Here is a 12955-nt window from a genome sequence, read left to right on the forward strand (position 1 = left end):
TTTGAATTTCTAAAGCAAATACCACAGCAGTGATTATGATCTGCTAATGACTTTTCCACCTACTCCTCATAACTGTTTAAAAACCTTGAGGTAAGAGTTTGAACAGAAAGTTTGCCTGGAATACTTTCTCTGGAATTTTTAAGGACACATATTTTTTAGGAGAAAGATTTTAGCAAATAATCAAGACTGAAGATCAACCTCACAAAAAATTCCTGCTGAAAACTCCACCCTTTAGGACACGGCTGTGCCAAACCCAGCAGTGGGGATTGCTCCCAGGGGAGCCATCAGCTGCAGGGCTGGAGCTGTACAAGCTGCCCTTTCCCTGGAATGGTGCTCACATGTGTGGAACATGCAGGAAAAACACACTTGGATTTATGGAGGGTAAAGAAACATTCTGCTGTGCAATTATTTATGATGTTAGAATGCTTTTCACTTTCTTGTAATATTCCTGACCGGTGCTGCTGGTCAGATAAGCCATGGCTTCTACCCACCCATGCCTTCCTGACATTTACATATTTGCAATAATTATTCTTAAATACCACAACAGGCACTATTTAAAAAAACCCTTTCTATTTCTCTCTGTTCTGTAGTGAAAGCCATAAAGTCTTTTTTTGGATTATAAAGGAAGTCTGGGACAAACTGGGAAAGGAACAGGTATTTCCTGAATCTGTCAAGAACCGATGGCTTCCAGAAATCATCCTAAATTCACCTTTTCCATAAGAAGAAAGGAAAGCTGACACACAAAATGGCAGGATCAGAGAATCCTGGGAGGATTTGGATTGGAAAGGACCTTAAAGCCCATCCAGGGCCACCCCTGCCATGGGCAGGGACACCTTCCACTATCCCAGGGTGCTCCAAGCCCTGTCCAGCCTGGCCTGGGACACTTCCAGGGTTGGGACAAATTTCAGAATGTGAAGACGGGAGAAAATTAGAGAACATGGGGCAGAACAAACAGAAATAGCAGCAAAGTTGTGCAAGCAGTAAAAACAAAAGACCTCAATGAAGCAATGACTGAGGGGAGAATTCCTCTGGGAATGATCATTACATTATTAGGGAAAGGAAATCCTGACAGAGCTGATTGAATCCATATTCCAGGTAATTTGTATCATACAGACACCAGGTATACACCAAGTGTAGCAGCACAGCTCACAATTATGTTGTTCACCAACAGAATGGGGTAAAACTCCATGAAAAAAAAAATAATTTTTATATTTAAAATCCACTGCCCTCAGTGATTGTTGTGCCTTGAACAAGTGGTCAGTGTGAATTCTCAGTAATTCTCCCATTCTCAGCTCCACCACAAATTGTGTGATTATCAAAAATGAGCTCAGAAGTTTTCTGTCGAGGGGGTTTTTCTTCCAGCAGGAAAACACCAGCAATCACCAAGCTTTTCCACAAAGAATTCAGCTCAAATCAAGATACATCTCAACTTTGACACTAAAAAAGAGCAGGGAAACAGATTAGCTGGCAGCTTTTTAAGCAGCTGGCAGGGAATAACTCTAAATTCACTTCTCCCAAGGAAATTTGCTTTCCTGATTACTGGAAAGAGACTCATAGGGGAGGTTGGTGCAATCAGAACATTCTGTGGTGCAGCAGCACTTCAGAGCTTCAGAAATCCTGAGATTTAAACCACCTAGACACAACTTTATTGTCTAATCATCCTTTTGAACTTTGGATGGAGTTGTTTGAAAAGGAATAAACTTAGGTCCCCACATTTATTCAGTCTCACCTTTGTGTTTTTTAGTAAAATATTTCCCCCCATTGTCTGTAGCAGCCACATAGGTGAGGGTTTTCAGTTTCTGGTTGCAAAACAAATTGTTTCATTTTAACTCACAGCTGATAATTTTAAATTTTGTTTAATTCTCCTTTGACAAGCTGGCTATTTCCAAGGAAATAAACAAGCCAGCCCACTCCTAATCTCCCTGCTGGTGCCAAGGTCACGCAGGGAACGCCGGGTCAGTGCATTAAGTGCTGAGTGCCAGTAATAGCTGCTCTTCTTGGAGATGTCACTTTGCATTTGTCTGGAGAAGTCAGCAGAGGAGTTCAAGACGCCCTGATGGAGGTGATGAGCAGAGTGTGCCATTTTTTAATCAGTAAATTGGTTTACAGGAGCAAACTTTCTGTTCAATTGGCTCGCAGCGTTGGAGCAATGTGCAAGAAATAGCATTTTACCTCAGAATTATTCTGTGCACAAAGAACCTGCCTCATGCACCTTCTTTTTGTATATTCCTAATTCAGATCCAGGTTCTGGGCTTTATCTCAGATGAGAGGTGATAAGAAAACACCCCAATTGCAGTTAAATAGGGGAGGCAAGAGCCAGGCTAACCCACACTGTCCCATCCTTCTCCATTTCCCAAGAAGGGCAGTGCTTATGCCCCTTTTTCCTATAAATATCCAATATAATTCAGATATTAAAATGTCTTGGGCTCCTTTAAATCTCAGCATTATCAGAAAGCTTCAAAATATGTCTTAATAAAATACATTTTTTGCCTGTTTGGGTTTGTTGGGGATTTTTTAATCAACCTGGTTGTGCAATGTGGCGAAATGTCTGAATTCCCAGCATTTCTTCCAGAATATTTTCATCCTGGGAAGGAACATAAGAGGTGAAAGAATGGGAAGAGCTGTAGGATATCTGCTCACTGTGTGCTCTAAAGGCCTCAGGAGTGGACACATTGACTGTAACCAGATGGCTGCTAAAATATTCCCATTTCCAGCATGAACAATGCACTTCTCAGCAGTGTCACTGCTCTGTGCCCCTGCTTTTGTCAAGTGTCCCATGCAGAGCTCCAGAGTGACTTTTTCCAAACCTTTCCAAACCTTTCTGCCTTTCACAGCTCCTCCCCACATCCCCAGCTCTGCACCAATTCCAGCTTTCCCCACTCCTGTTTACAAATCTTCCAAAGGACATGGTTTTACTGGTAGGAAAGAGTTTAATTAAGTCATCCTCTTAATGAGCAAACCCAGCACAGCAATGTCAGGGCTCAAAAATTATCTTTAAACACAGACTCTTTTATAGCTCAGAGCAAAGCCAGGGCTGTTAGGAGAGTTCTAACAGATTTAATGTATTTAATCATTTAACTAACATATGGATTTAATAAATAACACTGTAAGATATGAAAGGGCAGACTTACAAAGAAACCCCAATGTCCCAGTGCCCCATTGCACCCAAATTCCTGTTTCCCACAACCTCCAGCAGCCTGCACCCCTTCCAGCCAGCCCCACTCCTGGTCCACCTGAGCTCTTCTGGATCTTCCTCCTCAATCCTGGTTCTCAGATCCCTCTCTCATTTCCACTCCTTATTTCCCATATATTTCAAATTCTTTCCATGTTTCCAAGACCTACACTGGGCAGAAGTTTCCTGGGAGTTTGGTCACTTTTGGAGAGCAATCATATTGATAAATAGAAGTTTGCAAGGTCACAACAGTTTGTCACATCCTGGCTGATGGAATTATTCATTGTAGAGGACAAATTCTGAGTGAGAGCCTCGATTATCCAACACCATCCATGACAGGTCTCAGCCTCCTCTGAAAAGTGGAAACCATCCCATTCCAGGAAGCTGAAAAGGACTGAATCATTTCTCTGATTGCCCACATCTCCCACAGAAAATACTGGGCAGAAAAGGTGATTAGCATTCCAGTTAACAGAGCCCAAAGTTATCAGTAATAAATCCATTACAACTTTTAATTAAAACCCTGAAACTCGTCAGGCAAAATCCACCCCATACAATAAAATAAATTTATAATATCAGTAATAATTAGCAATGCATCCTGTAGGATTAAAGATCATCAAAATAATTACATTTTGAAGTATTTTTAAATAGGTAATAGACTGCTTCAAAGACACTAATAAAATTATATTCAGAACCTGTAGGCTACTGCCCAGGCAGGATATACTCTGAGCATAGTCTAAAATAATGAACTTACAAGTAATTAACAAGTAGCAGGCACTGGATAATTACTTTTAACGATCTTGCCTTCCTTCTTGAAGACAACAAAGATTTGGGGCCCCTTTGAGCAAAATTTGGTGACAGTCACACTTGGTGTGCTGCCCACTGTTCCCAGCATCCAAAAAGAAACAGGTTCTAGGTATTCCAAGATTACAGGGCCACACAAATAGTCTGGAGCCCAAAATTCCCATTGAGAAAAATCAAAAATAAATTCAAATGTCAGTTGTCCAGGGTGATAAGAACAGGTATTACCAGCAATTGCCAAAATTCAAGTTGTGTTATATAAAGGCTCAATGGACTTGGTTAATATTTGTCTAAAATCATGGGGAAAATGAATCTGCAGGATAAATTCCTGGGTTGGTTGGAAGTTTAGGGGATTTTCCTTGTTCTCTGCTTCCAGAATTTCGTAGAAAGTATGCAAAAGCCTGAGGAAAGGGAAGAGAATGAAACAGCTTCCATGAAATGAAAGGTTAAGGGACAGAGCTCCACTTTTCCAAAGCAGCTCCACTCCACTCTTCACTCTGGCTCCTTCCCAGCCTTGAGCTGAGCAGGATTTCTGGAAACTCCTGAGATCTCAACTGCTCCACCCAGCCCCAATCTGCCAAACTGGTTCATAAACAGCCCCAGGCAGAGATGGATGGAGCTGCAGGACAGAGGAAAGGAAAACTCCATCCTGAAAACCTCCCAGTAGGAAACAACTTGGGAAAATTATCAGGTGCAGAGGATCAAAATTAAAGCTTAATTAAAGTATGAGGAACACACCAACATTAAATGGATAAGCTGGACCTTTAGTACAAGTTTAGATGAAATTATGCCACTTTAAAAATCTCTTTGTACAGCACTAAGTCTCCAAAAGTCCAAGCCCAGAAGCAATGCATTACTTTGCCCAAAATAAAGATTTATCTCAAAATTCAGTGTGGGGTTGAAAGAGAGCTACTAATTTCTAAATTTCCATTAAAAATTCCAGAATAATGCAACAGCACTGCCAAAGCTGAGCGTGGTCAAGCACTCTCAGGTTTTATCAATATCCCCTTCTCATTTAGAATATCTGCAACTGCAGGTGAGATTGGCAGATGTTTGGGGCTGAGGTGCTGACAGCAGCTCAGAAATGCACAGCCAGAATTGTCCTCAATGAGGAGAATTTAGGTGATAAAGTAGCTGAAAGACATCAGCAGGTGGCTCCTCCTCACCTGTCTAATGTGATCAATGGGAATTTGCCTGTTCATGAAGACATTTGTCTGATTGAACCATTTTTTTTGGTTATCATGAATCATGGAATGGTTTGAGACACCTTCAACTACCCCAGGGTGCTCCAAGCAGGCCTTGGACACTTCCAGGGATCCAGGGGCAGCCACAGCTTCTTTGGGAACCTGTGCATCACCATCCTTCCTGCCAGGAATTCCTTCACAAGAGCTAAACTATATCAGCAACTGGAACAAAAATTAAATTTTTTCCACACCATGCACTGGTGTTTCCTGGATAGCCATCCAGTACTGAGTCCATAGGCTCACATCCACACAGAGACTGAAAGTAAACACACAGTGCTAATAAGCAGAATGCAAAACAGTCATTAAAGGCAAATGTAATGAACTGTTAAGTCTAGACTATTCCACAAAGACTGGCAATAGGTTGGATTTTGAGCTCTTTTATGATGTGTTCTGGAATAAAAAGTAACCAACATAAAAATGAAGTCTAAGAAAAAAAAAATCCCTCAGAAGATGTTGCAGTTTTAAGGAAGAATGATAAAAAATGTTTTAAAGAGGAATAAGAGAGAAAGAAAACTGATGGAACAGGATGAAAAAAAAAAAAACCCTAAAAAGAAATTTATCTAAAATGCTTCTTCATGAGAAAAGTAAAATAAATAAAACCCAGTCATCAAGGTAGTGGTGAAGAGCAGCTCTGTGAGTGAGAACTGAGCTTGGCAGGAAAATAAAACTGAAGTGATGCAAACTTGCATATGCTGAAACTCCAACTGAGGATTGTCACTGCCACAAAGATTTAAATTAATGACAGGAGATTCATGGAAGAATAATAAAAAATTTAAGTGAGCAGGGACGAATGAAAAGTCATTAAAACTTTGAGAAAACCTCAGATACAGACAGCATAGCTTAACACAACTCTGAAAAACTGGGGGAAAATGAGTCCTGCCTATTCATTTTTCAATGGGATAAATATTAGTGCTGTAATTGTATTTCCCTCCCTGGAGTTCTGTCGTTGGCTTTATGGGGCAATAACCTGACTTAGGAGTAGGAAGGGAGACATTTAAGGTACAATCAGAAAGCAGTTTCAAGTCTGACTTGTTCAATCAGTTGGCAGTGGGGTACTTTGACCTGACAAGGCCAAGTAAAGGAAGTTGTGGAGTTCAGCACGTGGTGCCTCCAACAGCCTGGCAAACAGCCTGGCAAAGCCATGGCAGCTGCAGCCCTACTCTCAGCAAACCTCTGGGCTGGAAAATTCTCCAATTCTCTGCAAGAATCTCAAAGTTCAACAGATGTCCAAAGCCAAAGTTGGTATCCAGCAGCACTAACTGTAAGAATGATCCAGCCCCATCCCAGGCTCTGTGCTGGGTCCATCCCTTCCCTGTGCTCCTCTGGCTCTGAGGCACCCCCAGGTTCAGTTTCTTTATCCTCCTGTGGTGTGGATGGGATTGAGCTGGAATGAGACAGCAAAACCAGGGACAAACTGGTGGAACCTTGTGTGCTCTGCAGAGAGTTCTGTGAGATCCCAGCCTTTTGTTGGGATGTGTCCTCACCTCAGCAGAGAATCACAGAATCATTGGCACAGGACTCCAGGATCATTGAGTCCAGTGTGGGACAATCCCACCTTCTCACCCAGCCCAGAGCATTGAGACCCAAATCCTGTCATTCCTTTAAAACTCATGGTGCACAGACCTGCAAGGGAATATTGACCAAATTCCTGTCCCTAATTACTCTTTTTCAAGAGAGAAGCTCATTTAGAATCTGAGGTGTCTGTGATGATGTTGGGTATGGATGTGCTGTCACCCCAAATGAGCAGCAGATCCCTGCTAAAGCAGCAGTCCCTGATGAAGGAAAGTCTCCCCTGGCTCCCAGAGGGTGTGAGCAGAGGGAAAGCAGCACTGCAGAGGCAAACTGGGCACAGTGGGAGCTCTGCAGGAGCCTCAAGCACTTCCAGGACTCAGGCCCAAAGCTGGAAGAGCTCCCCTGACAAACACACCCCTGCAGAGCTGACACTATTTACAGAGCTCCAGGATGTTTCCTAAGGCTCAATAATTCCTGGTTCCAGCCACTCCTGCCTTTGGATCAAGTCTGGCTGCTTGAGGGACTGGAGAAAAACAGGCAGTAATCGAGCTCAATGTGGGATTTTTGCACTTAAAGCAGAATTATATGGACTTAGATCACCTCTCCACCTGAAGCAGGCTCATATTTACCAGGGTGGTGTGAAAGACCTCTGGCCATCTGGGATTTTTATTGAAAGAAAAGACCAAGCCTAAGAAGCAGCTAATACTCCCTGAGCAGCTGTGCACTGTCTCCAAGGAGAATTATGGGACAGGCACTGCATGCATGGCATTGCTTTGGGAGGATCTGATTAGACACACTTGGGTGAGGGGAAAAATAAAATGTTCTCCATCAAATAAACACTTGGAGAAGGGAATTCTGGGTGTATCCTCACATGTTTCCTTCTGTTGAAAATACAGGGTGATTCCAGAAACTCCATTGCTGGTTATTGTAGAAGTAATTAATTCTGGCTATAGAATAGGCAATGGAGCTAATTACAGATAGAAAGTATCTATAAAATGAATTAAAATTCACAAGCAAACGTTGCTAAAGGAGTTGACCATTTATTTTTAATGCTTTTAGGAGCATCTACACTCAGAATGAGGAGCATAACAGCATCCAGCCAAAACTTCTCCTTTGAAGAATATAATTTTAAAAAGTGAAATGCACAGTGTGAGTGCATTTAAGATGTTATTTTAAATGTTCTCAAGCTACTCCTGACACACATGGTACAAATTCTGTTGTCTTTGAAGTCATAAGCTGACTGTGACACTGGAAATATACTGAGGATTTAGTTCAATTCTATCTCTACCTACAGAAAGTTGTAGAAAATACGATTCTTTTCTGAATTTCGTTAATTATTTATTTCTATCTAAGGTGTCTGAACCGAAAAGAAATAAATTGTGTTGCTGGAATACAATTCTCAATTTCTGCAGGCACTAAAATTAACTCCTGCACAAATATGGCAGCTGTAAAATTGTGTTACACCCCTTGTGATACAGCTGAAAACCTCAAGTATTTAATATCTGATACAGTCTCCACATTCTGAATTTCTCTAATGCACCAAACCTTTTTCTGATGTAATATTTTAAACACCTGTAAAACTTAATGAATGGACCCAATGTATTGTGCATAAATCCTCATTCTTTTCTGCTAAAAAGAAAAGATTTTTCTGTGGGATTGATTCTCCAAGTTTTTGAGAGCTGCTCCAATAGATAGATCACAGCATGGAAGAATCAAAGATACCCAAGTTTTGTTGTTTTGTTTAATCCCAAGAGAAATGAGAAAAATAATAGCAATTCTCATTTATATAATTTTTTATGTTCATGAGGGTGCATGGTGCTTACAAATTATCTTGGATGGCAATTTTTGCTCACGTGGCACTTTTCTAAAATTGAAGAATGAACAAATGGGAACAAACAACCTGCAATAAACAAGTGGCCTTTCTTTTCTTCCAAAGATTTTATACATCAGTAGCTTGAAATAATATGGATGCTATTTCCAGCCACTTAAAAATAACTCCTAGTGCAGTATTTTCTTGTTACTATTGAGGGTGGGAGCAAGAATAGCTTTCCAAAAGAATATTTGGCATAGGAACAGTGTGCTATATTTTTTTTAATAAAAGATCTCATGACACAAAGGCATCTGCAACTCAAGGACATGGAAATTCAGCTGGAACCCTCACATGAAAAATGCACCTTATATCCCTTAAAATCCTTGATTTGTAAAGAATCATGATAATGATGTGGGATTGGAAATATTAAATGGACTGCAACAAGTTGATTTATGGTAGCAAATAAAAACATACTCACAGGCTATCAACACATTACTCAGTGCAGTGTTTGCTACAAGAGTGTAAATAAATTTCTTCCAGTAGATCTTTATTGGGACCTGCCAGTCTATTTCTACTTGAGGCCCAGCTGGTTAGATCCTGACCTGGTGCAAAATAAAATCATTCACAGGATTTCTTTACAGAGAACGTAGAGAATTAAAAATAAACAAACTGTGCTGGCATTAATTCCTTTGTTGATGATTAATTAAGAAGTGTTTTCTGCCACTCTTCATTCTTAGCTCAGCACTGGATTCTTCCCTAGAATGTCAGCAAGTCCCTGCTGAACCTTGTGATCCCCCACAAAGCTAAAAATGTTGTGCAGGGTTATCAGGATGCCTGCAGGGATCCTGGGCACACAGCAGCAGTGACTCCATAAGGACAGCCCAGCTTTAAAAAGAGTCTGAAAGAAATAGGAAACTGCAGCAAACCCCAAAAGGCTGCAGTGACCTCACCCTGCATTTCAGGAGTCTCTGGAGTAGCAGGAAAGAGAATATTGGGACTATTTTGGCCCCAGCTATGCACAGGGGTTGGTTTGCTGTCTGCAGGGAAATCTGGGCTGTGGGAATGGCTCTGGAGTGACCCAGAGCCACAAGGAGCAGCTACAGCACTCAGTGGGCTCAGAGAGGAGCAGAAGCAGCTCCCAAAACCTGACCTGGAGATCACTGCAATGGTTCAGAAATCTCACAGGAACACTTCCAACAATCTGACCTGGAAATCACTGCAATGGTTCAGAGACTTCACAGGAGCAGCTCTCAAAATGTGACCTGGAGATCACTGCAATGGTTCAGGGACTTCACAGGAGCAGCTCTCAAAACCTGACCTGGAGATCACTGCAATGGTTCAGAGACTTCACAGGAGCAGCTCTCAAAATGTGACCTGGAGATCACTGCAATGGTTCAGAGACTTCACAGGAGCAGCTCTCAAAATGTGACCTGGAGATCACTGCAATGGTTCAGAGATCTCATAGGAACACCTCCCAAAATGTGACCTGGAGATCATTGCAATGGTTGAGACCTCACAGGAGCAACTCACAAAACCTAACCTGGAGATCACTGCAATGGTTCAGAGACTTCATAGGAACACTTCCAACGATCTGACCTGGAAATCACTGCAATGGTTCAGAGATCTCACAGGAACACCTCCAACAATCTGAGCTGGAAATCACTGCAATGGTTCAGAGATCTCATAGGAACACCTCCAACAATCTGAGCTGGAAATCACTGCAATGGTTCAGAGACTTCATAGGAACACCTCCAACAATCTGAGCTGGAAATCACTGCTATGGTTCAGAGATCTCACAGGAACACCTCCAACAATCTGACCTGGAGATCACTGCAATGGTTCAGAGATCTCACAGGAACACCTCCAACAATCTGACCTGGAGATCACTGCAATGGTTCAGAGACTTCACAGGAACAAATCCCAAAATGTGACCTGGAGATCACTGCCATGGTTCAGAGACTTCACAGGAACATCTTCCAGAATCTGAGCTGGAAATCATTGCAATGGTTCACAGATTTCACAGGAACACATCCAATAATCTGACCTGGAGATCACTGCCATGAAAGTACTGAAAGGTTTAAAAACTGCAAAAAAGCAGCTCTGGCAGCAGTCCAGTCTGACTGCAGTTCCCCTCTCTGTCCCATACACACCATTTGTCATTTCAATAAATCACCAGGTAACATTTTTCACTAAATTCCTGCATTCTCCAGCCACATTTCAGTACAAAACCTGTGAAAAGTTTAATTTGTAGCTGTGCTGGGAACTATTTGAGTGAGATTGGTGGACCTGAGTGGGATGGAGGCAGAAAAGAAACACCTCCATTGCTCTGTCAAGATGAACCCCACTGGAACTCTGACTCAGGGGCTCTAAACAGGAATCATGGAATTGTGAAGGTTGGGGAACACCTGTGAGATCAAATCCAACCATCACAGTGTCCATCACAATCCATGTCCTCAAGTGCCACATCCACATAATTTCTGAACACTTCCAAGGATGGGGACTCCAGCATTTCCCTGAGCTGTTCCAATGTTTTACAACCCTTTCCTTGAAGGAATTTTTCCTAATATCTGATTTAAACCTTCCCTGACACAACTTGAGGCCATTTCCTCAATTGTTACCTTTGGAAAAATTTACTTTGGAAAAAAAATTGCTTTGGAAACACAAAACTGATGCTGTGGACTTTGATTTTCTTATATCCAAAGGCAGCTCTTGACTTCATATTCTATTCTTCATATTCTATTCTTAACCCTTGTTTAATAATCCAGAATATTTATATTATTGAATAATAATTCATAACAACCATGTTGACTCTCAGTGATTCAAATACATTTTCCTACTTAACCATTTGCATTCTGTATCTAATAATTATCAATTTTAGTGATCCTAAATACTTCAGTAAAAAAATCTGGACAGAAATTGCATGGAAGAGAACATAAGTTATATCAACTGACAGAATTCAGACAGAAGAGACAGATTTTGGGACCCAAATCCCCTCATCAGAATAAAAAGTGCCATAAAGATTTTTATACTGCTACAAGTGTGTTTTTCTGATTTATAGTATTTAAGATGAGATCTTGAAGTGTAAATTTTGATAATTCACTTGTCAGGTATGACAATATCTGCTGTAAAGTGATAAAAAGGGAGGGCAAAACTCTGATTTGTAAAGTACTACAGGGAGCAAACCCCCAAGGAGTGAGCATTGCCAGCAGATGTAAAAGTTCCTGTGCTAAAATGTTTGGAAGTAACAAAAAACATGGAAAGGCAAGAAAACTGGAATTCAGAACTCCCACCTCTGAATTCAAAATTGTATCAATAGACCTGGATTGATTATTCAGACACAGCAACCAAAAATCACTTAGCAGAGAAAGGAATCTGCTACAACATTCCTGCAGCAGCCTTTGGAATTTTTTCTCCATGGACCAAAAAAACTTCCCATTTAAAGAGGGAGAAAGACAGTGGTCCACTTTTCTATTTATTTAAGTTTTAGAATAATGAGACTTAATTTCTTGCCTAGAAGCAAAGAAAGGGAATTTTTATGGCAAATCATTTGATGTAATTCTTTGGGAAAAAAAACAGGTTTTTCACTGAATTGGGATTGGCAGCAAAGCTGCAGTGTAAGCCCAAGGATATATCAAAATCTCCTCATAAGAAGGGATTTTAATCCAGATTTATAGGATTTCTTGAGTCACAAAACCTTGATATTTTTTTTAACATCCCAAAACATAGAGAAGTCTTTTGAAATACATGTGATAGAGTTTGTGGACACAGCAAACACGAGTTCAGCCACTACCTTTAACCTACAAGACTCAAGACACAAGAAAGAAATTAAGACATGAAGCAAATGTTTCTGTCAATCCATCCCCAGGATGGATCCTGAAGGATGTTAGTGTCAGCAACAGAAGTACATAAGCCAGCAGAAAAACATCATTAAATTTACCACCAATTTTAAACAAATGCTGGAAATTTTTGTGTAATTATTAATAATCAGGGGTTGTAGAGAGCTTATGGATTGCTAAACTCTCACCAGACAAGCAATGACAGATTTCAGCATCCATGGATGGAGAGAATGGATTCCCCAGAAATTTCTAAGCAGAACCTCAGCTTGAGCTGTTTCCCAACCTCTGCTCTCAGTGCTAAAGGTGGTGAACTCCAGCATCCTCAGAGTGAGTCAGAGTTTGATAATCACGAAAGCTCTTAAGGTGAAAAGGACTGGACAAGCCATTCCCAGCACCAGGAGTGTTCCAGGGCTGGAATTGCATGGAAAAATCCCCCCTTAGTGAAAAAACAAAGGATGCCTGTGGAACATTTGGCTCCACATCCCAGCTCTCCCTCCACCTGTTATCTCTGTTATTTTTGGCAGCAGTGCTGGGGGAGTCCAGTTGAAGTGTGGATTTCACTGCTCAACCTGTTGGCAAATTC

The sequence above is a fragment of the Oenanthe melanoleuca genome, chromosome 7, assembly GCF_029582105.1.
Source record: "Oenanthe melanoleuca isolate GR-GAL-2019-014 chromosome 7, OMel1.0, whole genome shotgun sequence".
NCBI classification, from domain to species: domain Eukaryota; kingdom Metazoa; phylum Chordata; class Aves; order Passeriformes; family Muscicapidae; genus Oenanthe; species Oenanthe melanoleuca.